Raw genomic sequence first — 21,440 nt, 5'->3', positions numbered from 1 at the left:
GCACATCCATCAAATGTCACTTGGAATATTTCAGAGTATATTCTCTCAAGAGAAAATAAATATCCATTCTAATTAAGTTTCCTGAATTTGAAATCCAGCCAGAGCAAGACAAATTCTGTCAGAGTCCTCTTCATCAGTTTAAGACTTGGATAGTATCTCCATGTGGAACTGGATGGCCACAAGCCTGCCCAGTTAATTTTGCCTTTCTTCAATCCCACTGCCCTCAGTCAAATCAAGAGAATGGTAATTCTTATCAATCTCCAAGCTATCCACAGTGACCAGACCAGGTACACTGTTATCCAGTGACTTTCTCTAGCAATGTTCTGTAGCCTTAGAGCAGGCAAGGGGAAGCAAGCAACAGACATGATCTGGTATTGGAAAACTGGAATTTGAAGGACTGTGTTTATGTCTAGGTCAGGCAGAAAATCCTACGTGCAGCCTAATTGCCTGTGGATGAGAAGGTATTTAGTGACTGAAGACCTCTCCAAGAGCTGCTTTGGGCGGTTGTGGAATAGTGAAAGAAAAGGGTGATAATGAAATTTCCATCTGAGAGAGGGAGTGCTTAGTATTTAGACCTTGGAAGCTCATAAAAATGAAAGGTAATATGAAATAGAGAAGACATTGTGCAGGGACTTAGAAGGTTAAAACCTCAGTAGGTCTTTAACATGAATATCTACATCGCTTATAACTCTTAATGGGTTGGCTGGCTGATTGATTGGTTTATTGGCCAAATGCAAACCTAAGAATTACGATTTTAAATCTTGAAGATCCAGTAAGGAGACCTTTGGTTGGGGAAATTGAGCTTTCCCGTTGAGATGGTGGACCGTGCTTGATTCTATTTCTAGCTTTGAATAGTCCCATGTTTATCAAATAAAACTTTTCGGTATAATTTGAGGAATTTATGGGATCTTCAGTGTTCTCAGTTGTCAGTGATGAAACATTTAACATATCCAAAATAGTTTATATAAGTAAATGCACATTATAAAGCACAATAATTTCAGATACAAAGCGAAATTTCATTTTAATTTTTGTCTGTATACATTGTGCTTTTACATTGTACAAGTGTAAGAAGATATCATCATGTAAATATTTTCAATGAAAATGAACAAAACTGTCCTCTCAGTGTTTGCTGGATTTACTCTAAACTATTTCGTTCGCCTTCAGGTCATTAGGGATGTTACCACATTACTTTCATAAAATAACAGTCTATATTACAGAATTCAAAATGTATTCACAAAGTAGATTACTCAGAACCTTGTAGGGAAATCTTAAAATCTTGAGATCTCAGGTTGTTATTCTTAAATCACATGTTCTTTTCACCTACTTCAAAGCAGATCATTGAGAAAAGATTCACCATTTCCTTGGTTATGAACATAAATTTTGGAATCAAAACTGAAATCGAATCAGACTTGCTGGGTTTATAATTGCTCTGCTACCTGGTATTTACTATAACCTGGGCAAGTTACTTAAACTTGATGATGCCACATTTTGTTCACCTGAAGAGTAGTTATACTCTACATAGTATATATGCTCTGTAATAATAGTTCTGACCTACCTGTGTTGGTGTGAGGATGAATGAAATAAGGAAAACAATAAAAACAGAAACTTTGTATTATAGGTGTTAGCTATTTTTATAAAAATCCCCCTAAGGGAAATCGATTTTCCAAGGACATGCATGAAGAGGAAATTACAAGCAGGAATGATTCATATTTGTTGATCAGTGAATGTGTGACATATGGAGCTCCCTGTTTCAGGGCAGAGGTATCAAAACCTGTTGCTCCCTTTGACACATTAAGCAGATTGAAATTGCAAATACTGTAATACAAACACAGAGATCATGTAAATACCCACTGTCTCAAGCTCTTGCTAAAGTAAGATGTTTAGAGGCGGGGGGAACCCTCAGAGACCATTAATAGTTGGTAATGAATAGCCCTACTACTGATCCAGGTTTATGACTCCACCATGGAACATTTACACTGCTGCCTCTGGATTTCTACAAAATTTTGATGTTCAATATCTGCTTTAGCAGCACCTACTTAGGTTGTAGCTGATGATTCTATCTGGCAACTATTCTCCACTTTCCTAGTAATGGCCTCCTCCTCCCTTCTGCATGTTATGTAGATAAAACAGTCAGTCAAGATGTCCCATTTTCTCTAGCCAAGGGATTAGTCAGGACAATTAAACCTGTACTCCAGGATACTGAATCTTAAGTGAACTGATTCAAGGACTTAAAATGGTTATCATGGCTCCTTCTAGATGGCAATACTTAGAACCCAGGAGAGACTGGGTTTTTTTTATCTGTTTTTCTTTTCTTTTTTCAAATAAGAACCCCAGAGCTGTTCTTCTTTCTCCTTTGTTCAAAACCTGTTTCTGAACTTTTAAAATCAAGTATGAGCTTATCAATAGCCTCCATTATTTTTAACTTAGGGTGTGTTTCTGTCTTATGCAATAAAAGAACTCCTAAGATCAGGAGGTTTTTACTTAATAGAGTGAACACTGCATGATTTTGCCTATTTTCTGACAGTTGATATAAATAGTGAACTGATAATGTGATACATTCAAAAGAAAGAACATAATTAATTTTTTAACAGATATTTGTAATAAAAAGTCAGCATAGAGCAGGTTAAAAGGCTAGATGATGCCTCAAATGGGGGGCAGGCAGACATACAGAAATAGTTCTACTTCAGATTACCCCAGAAATTGAGCATTCCTCTATTCGTTTTTTGTTAGGTCTTGATCAAGTCATTTCATCTTTTTCTCTGAGCCAATTTCCTCACCTGTGATGTGAGGATAATTCTGGCAAAAAGCTACTGTAATTATTGACTGAAATGAGGCATACGAAAGCGTCTGGCACTTAACTTCACTCCTGGTAAGAATTCTGTAAATACTATTTATTTATTATGATCTAAATGAGCATTTAAGTCTATCTCCTTTACCAAAGAGGGCAGAAAGCATATCTATCTTCTTTACCATTCTACCTCTAGTTCTGAACATAATGCGCATATAAATGGTGCTCAATAAATATTTCTTGAATAAATGATTAAAATAAAAGCAAAATGATAAATAGAACCATTAGAGATCGTATCACCTTTGTCATTCATTTTTTCCCCAGTTTTATTCTATTTAGTCAGAATTCAGAAATTCCTACTTTTCATAACATTTAAAAAAAATACATGTATCAAAGTTTTAGGATTTACTTCCATTAAACTGAGAAGTTTGAAAGAGGAGTAGGAGGACATTTTACCTTTGAGTGGTTGAATGTTTTACTACTTGTTAGCATTGTCGACTGAAATAAATTGCACAGCCTAAAAGTTGAGAGTTAAATTTTACTGGGCAGGATTTCCTGAGGACTCTAGCCCAGGATATAGCATCTTGGATAGCTCTGAGAGGCTATTTCAAATTGGCAAGGTATAAGCCAGGATATATGTTTTTGCAACAAAGACCAGATAGTAGAAACATCAAAAGATTACTTTTAATTAAAGAAAATCAGATATCTCAAGATAAGGAATTTAGCACTTTTCTTTGTAGGGGAAGGTACAAGGGTCTAGGTTCATTGAAATCATTCCTTTGGTATGCACCCAGGTAACTAGGGCCAGTATCCTATTCTTCCACATCCTGAGTTCCCTCAGGATGCACGGTTGAGGGGTGGCTGAAGAGGCCAGGCTTCCTGCTTGTCAGCATCCTGAGTTCCCTCTGTTCACTGTCAGGTGTGGCAGTAGTGGCTGATGACTTGATGGTCACAGCATCCTATATTTACTGATAAGGCTGGCAATATTTTTCATTCACAGCATTTCTTATCATAAGTGTAAAAATGAGAATAGGTAATTGGCAAAATAATTCTGTTCAGTGTAGGCGTGCACACCTTACCCACAGCATATGCAGGAACGTGCAGGCATCCTTGTCATTGAACACAGCACTCCCTTTTTGTCCTTGTGCCTTTGTTTGTCCTATCTGTACCCTACCAAGCTTGCAGAGTCTTGCATTTAAAAAAGACTTAGGCAGTATTGGAAAGAGTTCATGGCACATACAGATGTTCAAATGCTTGCTTAGAGTTAACAGGAGAAACTTGATTCCAGGATTTACATGAAAAAGTGGTCAAGTTAGCAGCACGTGACCCATTGGGGAATATCCACTGTGTTAAAAATGTAGTATATAAACATTTGGTTTCATACATGTTTTCAAAAATTGCTATTTAAAAATACCTAATACTTTTAAATCATTGTTTGAATGTTACAACTCCAATCATACACACTCATTTTAGAACAATAAAAAGACAGTAGCAAAGTCGTGAAATATTAAACATAGTTTTATCATTAACACAAACATAATAACTAATAACTGGTTCAGTATTTCCAAAGTACATTTCTATACATTGTATACATATGTGTACGTTTTGTTGAAAACTTACAATGTATACATGATACAAATTCAAACACTAGAGGTGTATTCAATGTAAAGTGAGTTTCCCACCTTGCTCCCTGAGCCCCCAAGTCCCTCTCCTCAGCGACACAGCCATCACTAGGATTCTCTGCATTCTTGTAGCAAAATTTGATGCGTATATGCATATTTATGTGTATCTCTTTTTTAAATTTCATATCGGAACATTTTTCTACACTGTGCTTTTTAAAAAAAAACACTTTATCTTGGAGATTTTATTCTATGTCAACACATATTAAGTTATATATCTAACACTGAAATAGGAATCAAAATTCAGTGGAAACCCTGAAGCACCAGGATGTGATGATAGTGCTGATACAGTCTGAGTCCCCCTTTTATGGGTGAGGAGACTGAGGCTCAAGGAAGTGACATGAAAATGAGACAGGGACAGAGCAGGGCTGGGGCACAAGCGATCTGGTTCTCAGTCCTGTGACTTTGCATTGAACCCTGGGTCTAAGATCCCAGGAATCCTAGAAGACTTACATGGGGGGCAGGTGGCAAAGAATGAGTAAAATAGTGAAAGGAAGAGAAAAAAATTACGAACATGGTAACTATGGTGAGCTGGTCACTGTATTCGGTTGAGAGAAGTTTAAGGGTCCTTTGCTAAAAGTCTTAACCTGAAGGGACTTGTATTTAACCTGGAGTGGATATTCAGAGGTCTTGGAAATGAGATGCTGCTGCAATTACTGGCTCTCTGTTGGCCAGAAAACAGAGGGCTTCTTCTCCCTCTTCTCCATCCCCATGGCATGGCTCAGCCCTCAGGAGCCCAGGCCAAGTCCACTGAGGGTTGTTCAGTTCTGGGCCGGAGCCCTGGGGCCCAGGACAGCCCAGTTCACCAATCGGAGCTCCAGGAGCGCCTCTCAAAGAAATATTTGACCTAATTAGGCAAAATATTTTATAAAGTAAAAGATCTGTGGGGATATTGCTATGCCAAACACAGTGGGGAGACAATCATTTTCTGTATCTGCTTTTTAACACTTTACTTTCTCCTGGACCGAATCAACTCACCCATTATCTATGTGGTAAATTCTGTCTTTCAGATAGAACTGACTAACCAACCATCTAACTGCTTCCCACAAAATAACCACACTTCTTTGTAGTAACTTTTCTTGGTATCTTTAGCAAAATAGCATTTAAATTTACATATAGCTATGACTTTAAAGGTATACCATCTTTCTGATAGAGTGCTATAGTTTATTACAGCTAGGATTTAACGCGTTGAAAATATTTAACAAAGCCAATGGATCCTGACTTTGAGTTCATTCTGTAAATATAGTTTTGATCACATACTTGGTATAAGTCTCTGTGCTGGGATTAGGGGAGGCTGAATGGTGGGCAGGGTGAATGATCAGTATAATATAGTTTCTACCCCAAGGAGCTCACACTCCAGCAAGGATTCCAACCCATGCATAATTACCTACAATACAGAGAGATCCCTCTTTATATCTTACTCCTCCTGGGGTTTAAAAGCAGAATACAATAATAACACTGTAAAGACAATGTCTCAGGGATTATAGAGGCCTAAAGAGAAACTGTTAGACAAATGTGAATCTCACCCCAAATTCTAAAGGATTAAGTGAAAATTAGAGGAAAACAGAACTGGATATTTATCCAGCATCTGGAGAGAAAATAGATTTTTATGTCAAGTAACAAGCACAGCCTAATTGAAAACATTTACAAATGAAAGTCCTTAACATAGTTTTAAAAAGATTTGCACTAACATGTATAAAATTTTTCAAACAACCAAAATAAGTACAGACTATAGACTAGGAAAATACTGTAGCAATTATGACAAATGAAGGGTTACTATTTCTTAGATATAAAGTGTTCATGTACATAAAAATTCACAAAGGCCTCAAAAGACAAATAAAGGATTTAAGTGGCTATTTCATAAATGAGTTAATACAATTAATAAACAAATATTTAGACAATTTCAACTTCACTAACAATCAAAGTAATACAAGTTAAAAAACAAGGTTGAATCATATTTTTCTTATTACATCAGCAGAAGTTTTAAAATAACATAAACCAGTAGTTCCACACTGTAGTATATTAAATAAATAGTTGTTGAATGAGTAGATGGATTGATGAATATTAGATGAATCCAAGATTATAAATTCTTTGTGATTGAAATCTATGCATATGAATAAAGGTATATATATTACAAAATACTTATGGAACAATGGTCATTGCTCTTTATCTCAGTTTCCTTATCTGTAAAATGAAGAAAAAGGAACACATTACTTTCAATATTCTTTCCTTTTATTTAAATTATTTTTCCAAGTTTTTTTTTTCCCCAAATTTCTGTTACATAGTATTCTATTTCTTATACTCACTCTCTAATGAAGTTTCCTTCTGTACTTGAATCTAAGGAGTAGGCTAACCTGAAATGGGAAAGTAGCAGTGGGGAAGGAACCAGTGAGAGAAGGGGAAAGGCCAGGGCTTGCAAGATAAAAAGAACAGACCCTATCAGTAGTCAAAGAGTTGAGAAGTAGGCTGGCATGGTCGAATCCTCAGAAACTTCATGCAATGTTGTGAAAAGTGTGCTCCTGTTTCAGAATCATCACAGTTGCTTTCTGAAAATGCAGATTGCTGAGCCTAATCCAGAAGTACTGAATCCTGGTCCTTAAGGACAGGCCTTGTATGCATCTTCTTAAAGTGATTCTCATGCACTATAAAGTCTGAGAACCATCAATTGTCAGCATGCTTAAGAATCATCAGGAAGCTTATAAATAAACTATTCCTGGATCACACCACTAGAGATGCTGATAACGCTGCAGCTGCAGTATTCTTAAGGTCTGCATTATTAGCAAGCACCTTGGGTCTTTGAAGCAACTGGTTCACAAATTGAACTTAGGAAAATAATGTTATAGGTTCTTTGAATAAAGTTAAAAATGGTCAGGAAAACAAAGAATCAGATGATCTGACTAGGATTAGATATTAAGAACAGCATCAGAATGACATCTTAATTCCTTATTTGTTTATTTCTTTGCTTACATGACACTCTAGTCCTGGTCAATTTGTTTAACATTGAAATAAACATAATAAGAGAATTTTGTGAGAGAATCTTGGCCTTTCTTGTCGCTACACCATCGTTAGTGGTCATCCTGTAGGTTGTAAGCAGACGAAGGAGTGACTCTGTGAGCTCACTTCTTCAGTAAAGAGTGATTTCATCCAACTGAGCCTCCCAGAATTCTTTAACGGGTGGCTGCGGTTAATGCCCGAGTCAGGCGTGGCCAGCCGGTGGTGTCAAACACCCTCCTTCCAGCTGGCTGGGCCTTTAGGTTGGAAGTCAGAACAAAGTGGGAAGGCACTTGACTACTAGAGACTTCAATAAAGAAGATACAGTGAAGAAAGAAAAGAAAAAAGGAAGTTGCATTCTCCTACTTCCCCCGGGAGGGAACTTATACCAATAAGTACATCAGTTCTTAGATAACAAGTGGTCATTATTTGTCATTTGCCTGAACGCAGGCTTGACATTAGTGGAAATCCAGGGCAATGAGCATCGCAAGTCTCCTTGGCAAAATTTTGCATTTAAGGAAGTGTAACTCTGGTAATTCAGACTGCGGACAGAAATTTCACACCGAGGCTGGAAGAACCTCTTCTCCTGCACCTCCCTTCACCACACACACCCCCTTCCTTTAGCAGGTTAGGAAAGTAGGACAGGCAATATATACAAAGTGGGACCAGCTTTTTAGGCTTAGGACAAAAGGATTTGGACCCTTGTAAAATTCTTGGCTACTTTCACTGATTATGTTTATGAAATTGTATTTTTTAAAATTTTTTGTTGGCTAGTTTCATTGATTTTGTTTAAGTTTTTTTTTTTCTTTCCTAATTTGGCTGCTATTTCCTTTTTGGCCCTTGCTAAATTTTTAATGACAACACACAGTCACTTGTGTTAGTTGAGAGACGAGAAAGAGTGAAAGGGTGTTTGTCCGATATTGTTGAGTTTAGCATGTTTTAAGGAGAGGAAGACGTTCCTGGGGCTGGGTGTGCTGGTGGCAGTAGGGGCAAAAAGGAAAGAACCCCAAAGGGAAAGTGACTCTAGGAGAAAAAATTGTGAATATTATTACAATAAATCCTCCCCCTGCCTTCAGCAAGGGTTTTTATAAACATACTGTTTCAATAAGGATGAGTGATTATTCATTTTCAGCCCTGACTTATTGGGTTTGTTTTTTTGTTTTTTTTTTTGGTTTGGGGGGTTTTGGTTGTTTGTTTTGTTTTGTTTTTGCTTTTGAAAGGCACTCAATTGCATAAGCAGCAGAGACTCAATCAGGTGTGTATGGAGGCCCTGATGGTGCTAATACCACCAGCTAAGCTCTGGCCCCAGGGAGATGAGCAGGTATTTGGCCTCAGGCCCAGTTGCCTTCCTCCTGTTGTCAACAACTTTTTATTTCCCTTCTAAGATTCTTTTTTATGTTCTCACCCTGTCGTCACAAGTCCCACTTACTAACAGCTTGTTAACAGTCTTTTTGGTTGAAACAGAGGTGAAAATCCTATCTCAACCTTCAACCCTTCACATGCTGTAAGTGATTCTTCCTTCCCCTCAGAGGGGCATCAGTCTGTGACACTGCTGTTTTTGTCCCTGGCTGTTGAGTCTTGTTTATGTCTGTTCGCAGCTCTGGCAGCCAGTCTGTGCCCTGTGCAGGGACTGTTCCAGCCCTTGTCGCTGCTGCTACACTGTCTGAGGCTGCTGGAGACTGAACACTCCCCTTCTTGGTGACTGCCGAGCCTACAGGGACTCACTGGCTGTTTCCCAAGACAAAGACTAGTGGCAAAGTAAGGATCGGGAAGCCAGATGCTTCTTCCTGCCAGTGCCTGTCATCGGAGAGCCTCCAGCCCACACACCGTGGAATTTACCTGGTACTATAAGTCTTGGGCTTGTGAAGTCTTTGGGGGCATAGCGTAGCGCTTTAGAGTTCTCTTAGAAACATGGGGATACAAGGGACTTTTCTACAGTCACAGCATATGTGCTTGCCCCACTCTGTAGGAGGGAGAGGTAAACAATGAGATTTCTTTCTCTCTGTTGTTTCTTAGCACACATGGGAGTAGAAAAGAATATCATTCGTCTGAATTTTCTAACTTGCCATTTTGTTTCTAAAGAGTTGTGAGTCTCACATTTTCATGGTAGCAGAGTATAATGAGTAGATGTGTGGGCTCTGGGATCAGTTCTTGATTTGGACACTTACTGGCTTTGTGACCTTGAGCAGCTTACGTAACCATTACAGTGTCTTGGTTCCTCCGGTTAAAAAGTGGAGTTTAATAGTAAGGCCTCATCTGTGGAGTTGTTGAATGGATGGATGGAGTAGCTGGTTGTTGTGCTCAGAGACATGTCTGGTGTATCATAAACAAGCACAGCCCTTGGCATGACTATTAGAAGGGCCCGCTTGTTTTCCTAGGAGATTGCGCTTGCCTAGTGAATCAGGGCTCTGAGGGTAGAGCTTCCCTGGTTAGGTAATGAATTAACTCCCTGAGTGGAGTCATGGAGGGATTCTCAATGGGTGGACCCTGATAGCTGCCTGGATGCTGATTTCTAATCAGAAGGCAACTGAAAGCAGAATGCAGAATCAGCCGCATTCTAGGCCAGCACATGTCCATTTCCAGTACCGTTATGTGATGGAACACATTGTAATATCCCACGAAACTGACACAATTTTTTGTTGGAACAATGTTAACTTTAAATTCTAGCCAACTATACTCAACAGTAATAAATCACAGTTTCCAAGAGTAAGGCAAGATGCCTGTTGGTACTCAGCCTTCATTCAAAGGCATAGCCCAGCTGTACTTTACCTGGAACAAATGGCACATATAATGTGATATGAGATAATTAAGATAGGTATCTAAAACTTGAGTGAAAAGTACTCTGCAGTTAGCCTCTGAGCATGACTGTATGAGTACTTTTAAATGGTTGTCTTGATATAAATAATATTACAACAAAATAAAATGATTCATTATAATCTTACCATACATATGATCTTAAGTTATAAGACTATCTGACACTCTTGTATCAAGTTGCTTTTCTTTTTCATATTCCTTTCAGTCAATCTTTATACATAAACATATGCTTTGTACATTAAAAGGTAATACATAATTTTCTATTTTTTTCTTATTCACGTAACCTTATTTACTCAAGCATGTTTAAAATAACATAATCCTCATAATTATTCACTTTAATGTCTAGATAGCATTCTACTAGACAGATGTGTTAGGTTTTACCATCTTCTTGTTGGATGCTAAGGTTATTTTCATATTAAGATAACACCACAGCCCATTACTTTGTGCATAGCTTCTTTCCCCTTCTCTTGGATGCATTCTCTAGGCATTAATTTAAAAAGTAATAATATATTCATAATTATTAACTGAATTGTCTTATTCTTGTAAAAACATTAGCTCCTTAGTTTATAAGATCCTTTAGGAACAGACCTCAGATGTAGAATTTGGAGAAGGATGTGAAACATGGCAACTGAGAGTGGATGGAGTCTTCTCCAGACGAGAACCATTTATTCTCTTAAAGAAAAAATTAACTGAGTAGTTTACATGTTCCAGTTACTCTGCTAAGCTCTGAGGATAGGACGATGAGTAAAATGACATGGTCCTTGTCTCCTTAGAGACTGAATCTACTGAGGGAGTCATTTCTAGTCAAATAATTGCACAAATAAATAATACATCACAATATTGTGCAATAATAGTATGTGTATATGCCACGAGGGTCTAACTATGGGGAGTGACTAAGGCAAAAGGCTCAGGCTTCCAATTTTCTAAGGAAATAATATTTAACCTTAGTTGTGAAGGATGAATAAAAAGTCAACTGGGGGTTGGGGTATTTTTCAGGCAGTGGGAAGAACATCTGAACTGGCCCTGTGTCAGGAGAGCAAAGACTCACTGGGGATAAGAATTCATTAAAGAAATCAGGGTAGCTGGAACACAGATCTTGAGGCATCTCCTGCTTTCTGGGACAAGAGTCTCATTGCCCTAGAATATTGATTCTGAATGTGAATGGGAGAATGGAGTTTGTGATTATATTACTTTTTAATCCACGAGCTTATTGCTATGGCAAAAACTGGTTCTGATATCGGTAAAAACCTTCCAAGTTGCTTGGTGGTTTCTATATGCTTATTAGAAACAATATTCTGTTTATAATCAATAAGAAGAAGGAGTGGCCATATTATTTATATAGCTCTTTTTAAGAGAGGTAATTTGTATCTATGACTTTATGTGAATAAAAGGCATTTTATTTTCAAGATGACTTCTGAGCCAAGCAAAACAAATACAAATATTCTGGTTGACATTAAAGTTGGCCAAATCTCTGTAGAGATTATATATTGTGTATGAAAGGCAGTCAAATTGCTTAAACATCTATTATCTCAGAGCTCTCCAATCTAATAAATTCTTCAGTAGGATATCAACTTTCTAAATGTCAGGACAAATTATAGCTATTTATGACTTAATCTTCATTGGGCTATGAAGGATTCAAAATGCCTGCCCTCTCACCCCAGCATGTAGGCAGTTGGGTGGAATCTGTAATGCTTTGGGTCCATACAGATGGATATATATGATTAATGGGTATGTTATGATCACCTCCTATTTTCATGGCACTTTTCTAAAATTTTCTAAAGCATTTCCATATTTCTCATTGCATTAGAAGTCTGATTTTAGCACCAGAATAGACTTTAATGGTTACTTAGTCAAAAGACATTTTTAACAGAAAAAGCAATAAGTTGGAAGAACTGTGTTCAAATTAAAGCTCTGTAATGAAATAGATAAGTGGCTTTAGGCAAGTTACAAACTCTCTGCAACACATCCTCCTTATTTCTGCATGGAGGCTAACAAGTACCAAATGTGTAAGGCTGGCTTGAGTAATAATTGAGGGCACATATGAAAAAGGTTCCCAGGAGATGTTTCATCTATATAAATATATTTAGAAATGCAACACACGTTCACACACAAACTAGTGCAAGTAAATGGTTCCCACCCAGGTGTTATTTTTAAACACCTTTATTGTAGTATGATTTCTGTACAGTAAACCACACATACCCACCCAGGTGTTATTGGCTCAAGTTTACAGGTGATAAAATGGAAGAGAATGAGGGCAAGGTGCTTGTTTAAGACCACTTCACAATAAAATCCAGATCTCCTGACTCTTGGTCTTTCATAATTATCTTCATTCCTGTCCTTCGCCTTTGGAATTTCTTTCCCTGCCCATGTTCTCTTCTTCAGGAATTTATTCCTTTTCATATTAAGCAGAAAATAAACAACAACATTTATGGATTTTATTAATGTGGCCCTCTGACCTCCAACTGCTGTTCTTGTGTCTTATTAAAAACATCTCTAACCATAAACTATCAACTTAACAATAAGAGCATGCAATACTGCAGGAAAAAAAAAAAACCTAAATTGGACATCACGGAATCTTAAGTTTTAGTCTTTTCATTTCAGTGATTAGCTGTGTGATTTTAAATCAGACACAACCTTTCTGTGCTTTATCAAAAAAGATGATATTGGCCTGGAACTTATTTACCCTTAACATTTTGAGAATCTCTGCTTAGATATAATAATTACAGTGTCCATTACTTACCAAAAGCAATTATCATCAGTGAAATGCATGAAGTGAGTTTCTGTCATGATTTACTAAGCTGTTCTACATATTGTTCTGGAGGCTTTTTCTTTTCTTTTTTCTTTTAATTTTTAAACATTGAATGAAATTTTCTTTAAATTCTTTAATGCTTTACAGTTTTCACAAGTTTCACACGTGATTTTATACAGTCTCATAGTAACTCTTCTTTTTCTCACCCTTTATTGCCCCTCGCCCACCCTCTCCCTGCTAGTAACCACTAATTTGTTCTCTGTATCTGTGAGTCTGCTTCTCTTTTGTTTTATTCACTAGTTTGTTGTATTTAGGAGATTTTTTCTTTCTATTAAGATATTTCAACATTAGATGGGTAGAGACTTCCCATGGGAATGTATTCATTTGTATTTATATATTTGTGAGCTGCAGCAGGAATAAAATAACTACCCTTTCTACTCCTTGTTTCCTGAACTACTGCTTAACCTGTAAGAACCAAACCAAGTGACATAATTTGTGTGATGCCTCCCCACTGACCCAAATGGAAACAGTCACACCCAGAGTACTTAGTTAAACCACCCACCAGGAATCAGTGTGATTGTTTATGTGTCTGCAGGTTCTAGTCTAGAGGCTGTCAATAATTATTTGCTGAATGGAAGAAGATGGGAAAAATTTAGTAAGTCTCCATGTATCTGTCACTGCATATACTAAACAGAACACTTTTCAGATTATTCTAAGATTATCTTCATTGTATATTTGATCCTGTGTGACATTTATGGTGAAAAAAATTATGAAGAGGCTCAGGACAACCTGGGTAACCTGATGACCTGTGGGAAACTGCCCCTGTGACCTTTGACTGACACTCAAAAAGTGACTGTGCACCCCCATGCGTTGCTTTTTCCTTCAGTATTAGCTGTCACTACAGAGCTCACATCGTTTATTTGTTTTCTGGTGGAAACTATGAAAATGTAGAAGTGCAGAGAGGAGGGTTTAGTTGGAAAGAGAGAAGTCCACAGAAAGCCTGGGGTGTGTGGAGGGACAGTGTTTCCCTCGGAGTGGGACTGTCACCTGGGGATCTTCCCTTGGCTTCTAAGTCTTCGCAACTGCTTTGCAGGAACTCTCCAACCACACTTACCAGATTTGTAGAACTCCTGCTAGAGTTAATTTAGAGTAGGTTTGTAACCAGTAGCAGTTTTGGTGTGAAGTGGATTCAAGAGAGGTAGTATGGTGTCACTCGGTGCCCTGGGGCTGTGTGTTCTAGTTCTTGCATCCATCAGCTGGCAGAAGCCATGTCATCTTTTTGAGACTCAGCTGGTCATTTATTAAAAGGAAGTAATGATCCTTTCCTTTCTCTTTCATGGAATTGTTGTGCAGCTCAATTTAGAAAATAAATAGGTAAGTGTTCATAAAGTGTAAGATGTTATTATTTACCTCTCCCATTTAGATTTTACTTTCATGAATTAAAACATAATGACAGACTGTACTATATTTTTAGCTTGTGGTGAGGACCAATTTTAGCTTGGGATAATTTGGACCATAAGATTGGTGGATGATCTTGTACTTAGTTTAACCTAAATAATTAATTTTCACTGCACATTTAAAAGAGGATATACTGTACACAGAGGACATTAAAAACCAAGATATTCTTTCCTCATCCTAAAGAAAGCCTATGTTTAATATGACTAAATCATACTTTGAACATTGAATCATCTGAATATGTAACAATCAAAATATGACTTCTTTAAGCACAGGGAAATAGACTTTTTGATTTAAAAAATAACGTTTCCTCTTGAAGATAGAGTGTTATTTATAGACTGTGTTAAAGGTATATGGCTATATGTGTTTGCCAGCCTGCTTATAACTAAGAATCTCAAGATGGGAATTAAGGTTTCAATAGAAAATTGTGCTTTCACAGCTGTTCTGGGCCAAATATTGAATCAGAGTATTATTTCAATCCATGGTTTTTATAAAGAGAAAGTGGCACTTAGTTTCATGGGGAATGTCCTAGAACAAAGGGATTTTGTTTGCATTACTCTGCTTTTTCACTGGAGGGGATAAATGTCACCCAGTGATTTTTGATTAGATATTCCTGGACTTTTACAGCCATTACATTAGATTCTCATTTCAGGTAGTCTCTCCTAGGGTAGAACTTTTCCAAAAGTAAAGATAAAATAAAGCACAGCCTGTTATATCTTTTCATGTTACAGAAGTTAAACACCGCAATCTGTAAAGAGGAGACAAAAACAAGGCACTTTTGTTTGGGGCTTGTCAAGATTTCAAACCCCAAAGGCTCTGTGTTTGGCAATACAGCCACTCCTTCCCAAGGGAAAGGCTTGTGTTCTCTGTGGCAATTAGCGTCTGCCACACACCTGAGATTGGAAGGACTTTGTGAGGGAAAAAAATTCGTTTCAGAGCGTTGGTATAAAGCCCTTAGTCAAGGAAGACTGTATTTTTGCATTCTAAACTCTGGCTTTTCTTAAACTCCCTGTAAAGGCAGGATAGCTCTTTTGTTTAGATCTTAAACATACAGCTCTCCTGGTCAAATGACAAAGCTCTGCAAGTCTGGTGGCCTCATTTAATTTGTGGTGTCAGGGGAAACAATCCCCAGTGAAGACGTAAACACTGGACTATTATTTACCAGTGACACTGGCTCTGAGCCTAATCTTCAGGTGTCTCCAGAAACTATTTTTGAAAGAAAGATCTTCCTTGTTTAGATCTGATGAAAAATCTCCATGCCTGACCAGATGCTTTGTTTTTGTGATCATTCCTGCCTAGGTCTGTAAAATATGAAGTGACATCACAGACCCGGTGTCCTTATCTGTATCCAAGGACTTGGTGCCCTTGGCCAGGACTCACCATGGGAACACGATGTGTTTAAACTGACACCCGTCTGGAGCTTATGAGATGTATTTGCAAGAAACATGCATTTGACAATTGTATTGTTCCTGTTGTTGATTCAGACAAGGTAGTTTAGTTGTCTTTTTTTGATGGGAGAATATGAGTCTTACAGACACTAAAGCAGAGGTGTTTTTGGAAGGAGGTAGAGAGGGCCCTGTCACTAATTTCCCAGAGTATGACTAGTATGTACGAAATAATCATCTTGAAGGGGCTGAAGGGATCCTGTGATTGTGGAAAAGAAAACAAACATAAAGTTTAGAATCGTAAACCCTGGATTTGAATAATGGCCGCATGATCCCAGAGAAACCACGTTACTCCTAAGACCACAGTTTTCTCAGTGGTAAAGTGGGGGTCATATTTCATTTGCCTTTTATTCTGTGGATCAAAATAAAATGATATAATGTATTTCAAAGTGTTTTATGAATATTAAAACAGTAAGATATTATTGCCATCATTACTACTACTACCACTATTGGGAGAGGAGGAAAGACCACAGAGAATAAATACATAAAAACATTTGTCATGTCCTCTGTTCCATGCTAGATATTATACTCTCCATTAGGAGTACAAGGACCTTTGTTACAGTCCTTGACCTGAAAGAGCATGGCTGTTAGGGGAAGTAGGCTTATAAAAGTACAACTGCAAGGCTACGTGGTAAATAGAGATGGCTACTAGACCCCAGGACAGAACAAAAGGAAGTGAGTAGCATGGTTTGAGTGAGTCTGGAAGGGCTTTCAAAGGAGAAAGGCACCTAATCCTTTGCAACTTGAAGCTTGGGTAGGAGTTTACTTCTCCCTTCCATGGGGAAGAGGGCATTCCAGAGAGACGGGCGTGGGAGGAATGAAATCTCGGGGCAAGCTCAGGGATCTGCCCGTAGTTTGCTATGCCTGAAGCTCTCCTTCTATGTGGGATAAACAGCAAGAGCGGAGGCTAGACAGGGAAGCAGGTGGCAGATTCCGAAGGGTCGCTTTCCTTAGTCAACACTTTCCTCTAGAGAAAGGCTGTAAGCAGGTAAGTGGCATCCATTTATTTAATGTATATTTATCTCACTTTCTCTGTGCTAGGCATTGTTCTAAGAGCTTTATAACTGTTAATTTGTTTCATCTTCATAACAATCAGATGAAACAGATATTATGTGCTTTCCCATTTCACTTCTGAGGAAAGTGAGGCATAGACAGGTTAAGTAACATTCCCAAGATGACACAGTTTGTAAGAGATGGAACCGGGATTCCCCTCGGGTTCTGAAGTCCACAGAGTTAACCACTTCGGTATGCTTCCACTCGGGACAAGTGCCCTGTCTTAGAAAGATCCTGGCTACTGTGCCCGGGATGGATGGGGGAGGAGGCAAGGAGGAAGATGAGTGGGGATACAGATCTAAGAGTCCAGATAAGAAATGATGCATCAGTGAGGTAAGACAGGAAATGGGTGGGTTCAAAGGATGCGTTTGGAGGTAGAATTGATAGTAATTAGTGTGGGCTGACCTTGGTTGGCATATAAGAGGGAAGGAGTTAATGATCTCAAGTTCTGAGATAGTTGATGATTCCATTAACAAGACGGGAAAATGTAGACTAAGAATGGGAGGAGAGAGATAACTGGTCGTATGAAGTTTGAAGCAGCTACGGAGTCTGCAGGTGGTGATGTACAGAAGCCAGATGGTTATATAGAGCTGAGATTCAAAGGAAGATCTCAGTCTGAAATTTATATTTGGGAATCACCACTGAAAGCTGTGGGTATATATGTGAATGTGCAGGGCAATTTTAAATGGATTCCCTACTGACTTGCTCCAGCCTGGAAATATAGATGTTTGAGTTTGCCTCTTTTGACATAAACTGAGAAGTGCAAAGGATTTGGAATGGAGCTCTAGGGAGAGCCAGCTCTTATGGTGTCTTCCAGAATGAGAGAATAAGCAAAATAATATCAGTGCATTCTGCCAGCAGTTAGTAGAAATTAGGCATATGAAACTGCTCAATTAGAGTTTAACAACTGCAGAAATAATAATGATAGTTTAAATATAGTATAAATATAAATAATAGTTGGCAAAAAAAGGAATCAAGCACATCTACGTGCTGAACACTTTAGCACCGAGATAGAATATCTGACTACTCAAAAGGCAAGTTCTCTTTAGACTCCCCAGGGAGGATACTTCAGATACCTGCCTTTAGCTTTGTCACTGTAGGCTCCTGCAGCTGGGATTTATCATACAGTCTGCTTGACAGTGAATAGCTTTCTCAGGGCAGGTTAGGGTCCATCACCAGAGACACTGCTGCTTTCACGGAATACTGGGAGGTTTAACTTATCATTTTATCCGTTGTGTAAGTCATCTTAAGAGGCAAAAGATTTTTTATGTCAGTGGAAGTATAAACAGTTTCAGGAGTGGGTCATGCCCTTTAAGTTCACATTTGGGAGGACCCCGCATTAAAATTCAGCCTGGATGAAAGGGGAGAGGATTGCTTCCTGTCAGGAGTCGTGGAAGAAAAGAATCACCCTTCATGTTCACCACGAGGTTTTATTGGCAGTTTACCGCTTTGTGCCACATTATTTGAAAAGAATGTGTTTTCTGTGCTATTTCGGGGATTGTTCTACAAATATCAGTTAGGCTCTGTTGCTTGATGCTGTTGTTGAATTCTGTATATTTGCTAATTTTTTTGTCTAGCTGCTGTATCTGTTGTTAATGGAGTGTGGATTAAAGTCTGCAACTTAAAATGTAGATTCATGTACTTCCACTTTCAATTGTATCAATTTTTACATGATGTATTTTGCAGATCTGTCTTTGGTGTATGTATATTTAAGATTGTTATGTCTTCTTGGTGAATTGACCCCCTTACCTTTATGTAATGTTTCCCTCAGTGTCTGATAATTTTCTTGGCTCATAGGTCTATAGTCTTATCTGGTATTAATATACTTTCTTTTGATTATTTACAGTTACCTTTGTCTATCCTTTTATCTTCAACCTGCCTAGGTTGTTAAACTTGAAGTGAGTTTCTCATAGACAGCATATAATAGAGTCATGTTTTTCAATCCACTCTGTCAATATGTGTCTTTTCATCAGTATATTTAGATGATATACACTTAATATATTTTTCTGTATTTAATATAAAATGGCTTATCGTAAGATGACTTCAGGCTTCCTAATTGTCATGGTTTCTTAAAGCTCTAAAAAGAAAAAAATAAATTAGTTATTTTATTATTCTGATAGTTTATTATTTTAGACATTTTGATAGTTTGGCTCAATTTTTAAGAAGTCACTAGCACAGAGCCTAGTAGGTTGTAATGAAAGTTCCAGCTTGTTATACTTGGATTGTGAACAAACAAATGGAATAGTCAGTCTTTGCTCTTTTGTTTCTCATCATTACAAATGTAAATATAAAACTTGGCCTCAAGCCTGCAGTGGTGACTTATGTGCAGTCTGTCGACAGCTCTCCATGTGGCCTTCTCTGGACTCTTTAATCTATACTCCAATTGATTAGTTCCAGGATTGTCCAGTGCCCCAGACTTGCAAAGTGAAAGCAAAGAAGGGAGGGAGATAAAGGATTTTAGACTCTAAGTTCCAGTAAGGCAGGGGCTGTATCTTTTTCTCACCACTTTTTACTTAAAGCATAGTATGGTGTATCCCATAAAAGACATGTGATTAATATTTATCAAACGAGTGTATAAACAGATGAAGTAGAGGACAGATTTATTAACCCTCAGCACAAGAGCGGTCCTCGGTTGTTAGAATATCCTTTCTTGCATCTTCTGTACATACCCAGTCCCCATCATCCAAGGCATATTTCAGAGTCCAATTCCTTCACAGTATTTGCTGAATCCTCTCCCCTCTGGAAGTGGTCTCTCCCTTTCCTGAAATCTTACAGTCCTTCCTAATTCCACTGATCACTTTCTACCTGTTGTTGGAGATATTTACTCACATGCCTTATTTATGATCTTGCAACTTTTCTTATTATTTAAAAGGGGCATTGGTGTCTCTTTTGTCTTAGCACAGCCCTTGATACAGTTTTGTACCCGTCAGAGGCTCTTGTTGAATGTCTACTGCAGAAAATCATGTCCACACGAGGTGGTTGTTGCTATTGTCTGGGAATTGTTCCATGATGGTGGTGAAGGATTGGCAAGGTGAGAAGATGACCCTTGAGGTTTCACTGAAAAGAACAGATGGGCAGAAAAACACCTAGCACCAAAACTCATGTATAGTATCACAATGACTTTGTCTTCAGAATTGTAGTGTGACATAAATTTTGGAAAGTGACAGCTAATATCGTCTGAATAAAAAGTCAGCTTTAAATTTTTAAGCAGGACTGATTTGCTGTTAATTCAGTAGTAAAACAAGGTGAATACATTCTAAAGCTAATGAGCAAGAATTGAAAGTAACAAAAAGAATAAGCTAAGGTTATAGACCAAAAGCAAAATCTTGATTTAAAATCATTTTCCCTCTCAAAAACTGCCCAGGTAAGATCTACCTAGACTTACCAACATGATAGTTCTTGTTTGCTTACACTTTTTACTTTTAACTTTTTAAATTACCAGTTTAGTGAATGTTATTTTTTGAAGTTCTCATGGAGATTTTAAAGACAGAAGAAAAGTGATACTGCTTTCAGAAGAAAGTACTCTACTGAGAAACCTTTACCAAAGAAAGAGCTCTCATAGGTGCCAAAAACAACAGAAGTATATGTATTACACTCTAGCAATCTAAGGCCACAGTCTGTTTATTTTCCAGGACCTTAATTTAAAAAAAAAATAAGGGAAAGGACTGAAATGACTCTAGAAGGATGTGTAGGAATCAGCAGGTGAGGAAACAGCCTTTCAAGGAGAGGGGATGAGGAGAGAAAAGCCACAATAGCTGATACAGAATATGATCTTTAGAGACACCTCAGGCTGAGGTCGAAGGCAGGGAAATGATACAGAATGAGGCTCACAAGATGAATTCAGAGCCTTAGATGTTGTGCCTAATGCTCTTGGAGTTTATTCTTTTTTAAACCATTAAAGATAGTCCCCATTAATCCACAGATGACTGTTTATTGTGCTGGATGCTATTCTAGGCATTGGGGATATAGCAGAGGGCAAGATGCAGTGTGTTTCTTCAAGGGGCTTAGACTCTAGTGAGGGTACCAAGAAATGGGTAGGTGATTAAAATACAGTGACTATGTTATCTTCATCTGCTTTGGAGAAATTTCACGCTTTGTAAAGGGTTATGGATATTTTAGATTGCTTCCTCTTGGTGCACTTTGGAGATGGCTATAGGCTGGCAAATGTGAGGTGCTTTCTCAAATGAGGTAAAGTTCCTGTTGCTACAAAGCAGATACTTAAAGTCCTAAATCCTAGGCCACTTCCTTCTTGCTGAAAGGGAGACTGGCAGGAGTTTAAAAAATAAATTAGCACCTGATGAGGAATTATTCATTGAGGTAACCCAGGAAATCCATACAGTTGTATTTTGGTTTTGTGTTGTGTTTGTCTGCTGTTCTAAGAAATAAAAAAGAAAGCTGAACTCCCTTACACCATGCGCAAAAATAAACTCAAGATGGATTAAAGACTTAAACATAAGACAAGATAC

Source organism: Vicugna pacos, chromosome 6 (genome assembly GCF_048564905.1).
Source record: "Vicugna pacos chromosome 6, VicPac4, whole genome shotgun sequence".
Lineage (NCBI taxonomy): Eukaryota > Metazoa > Chordata > Mammalia > Artiodactyla > Camelidae > Vicugna > Vicugna pacos.
This window is presented reverse-complemented; position numbering follows the sequence as displayed.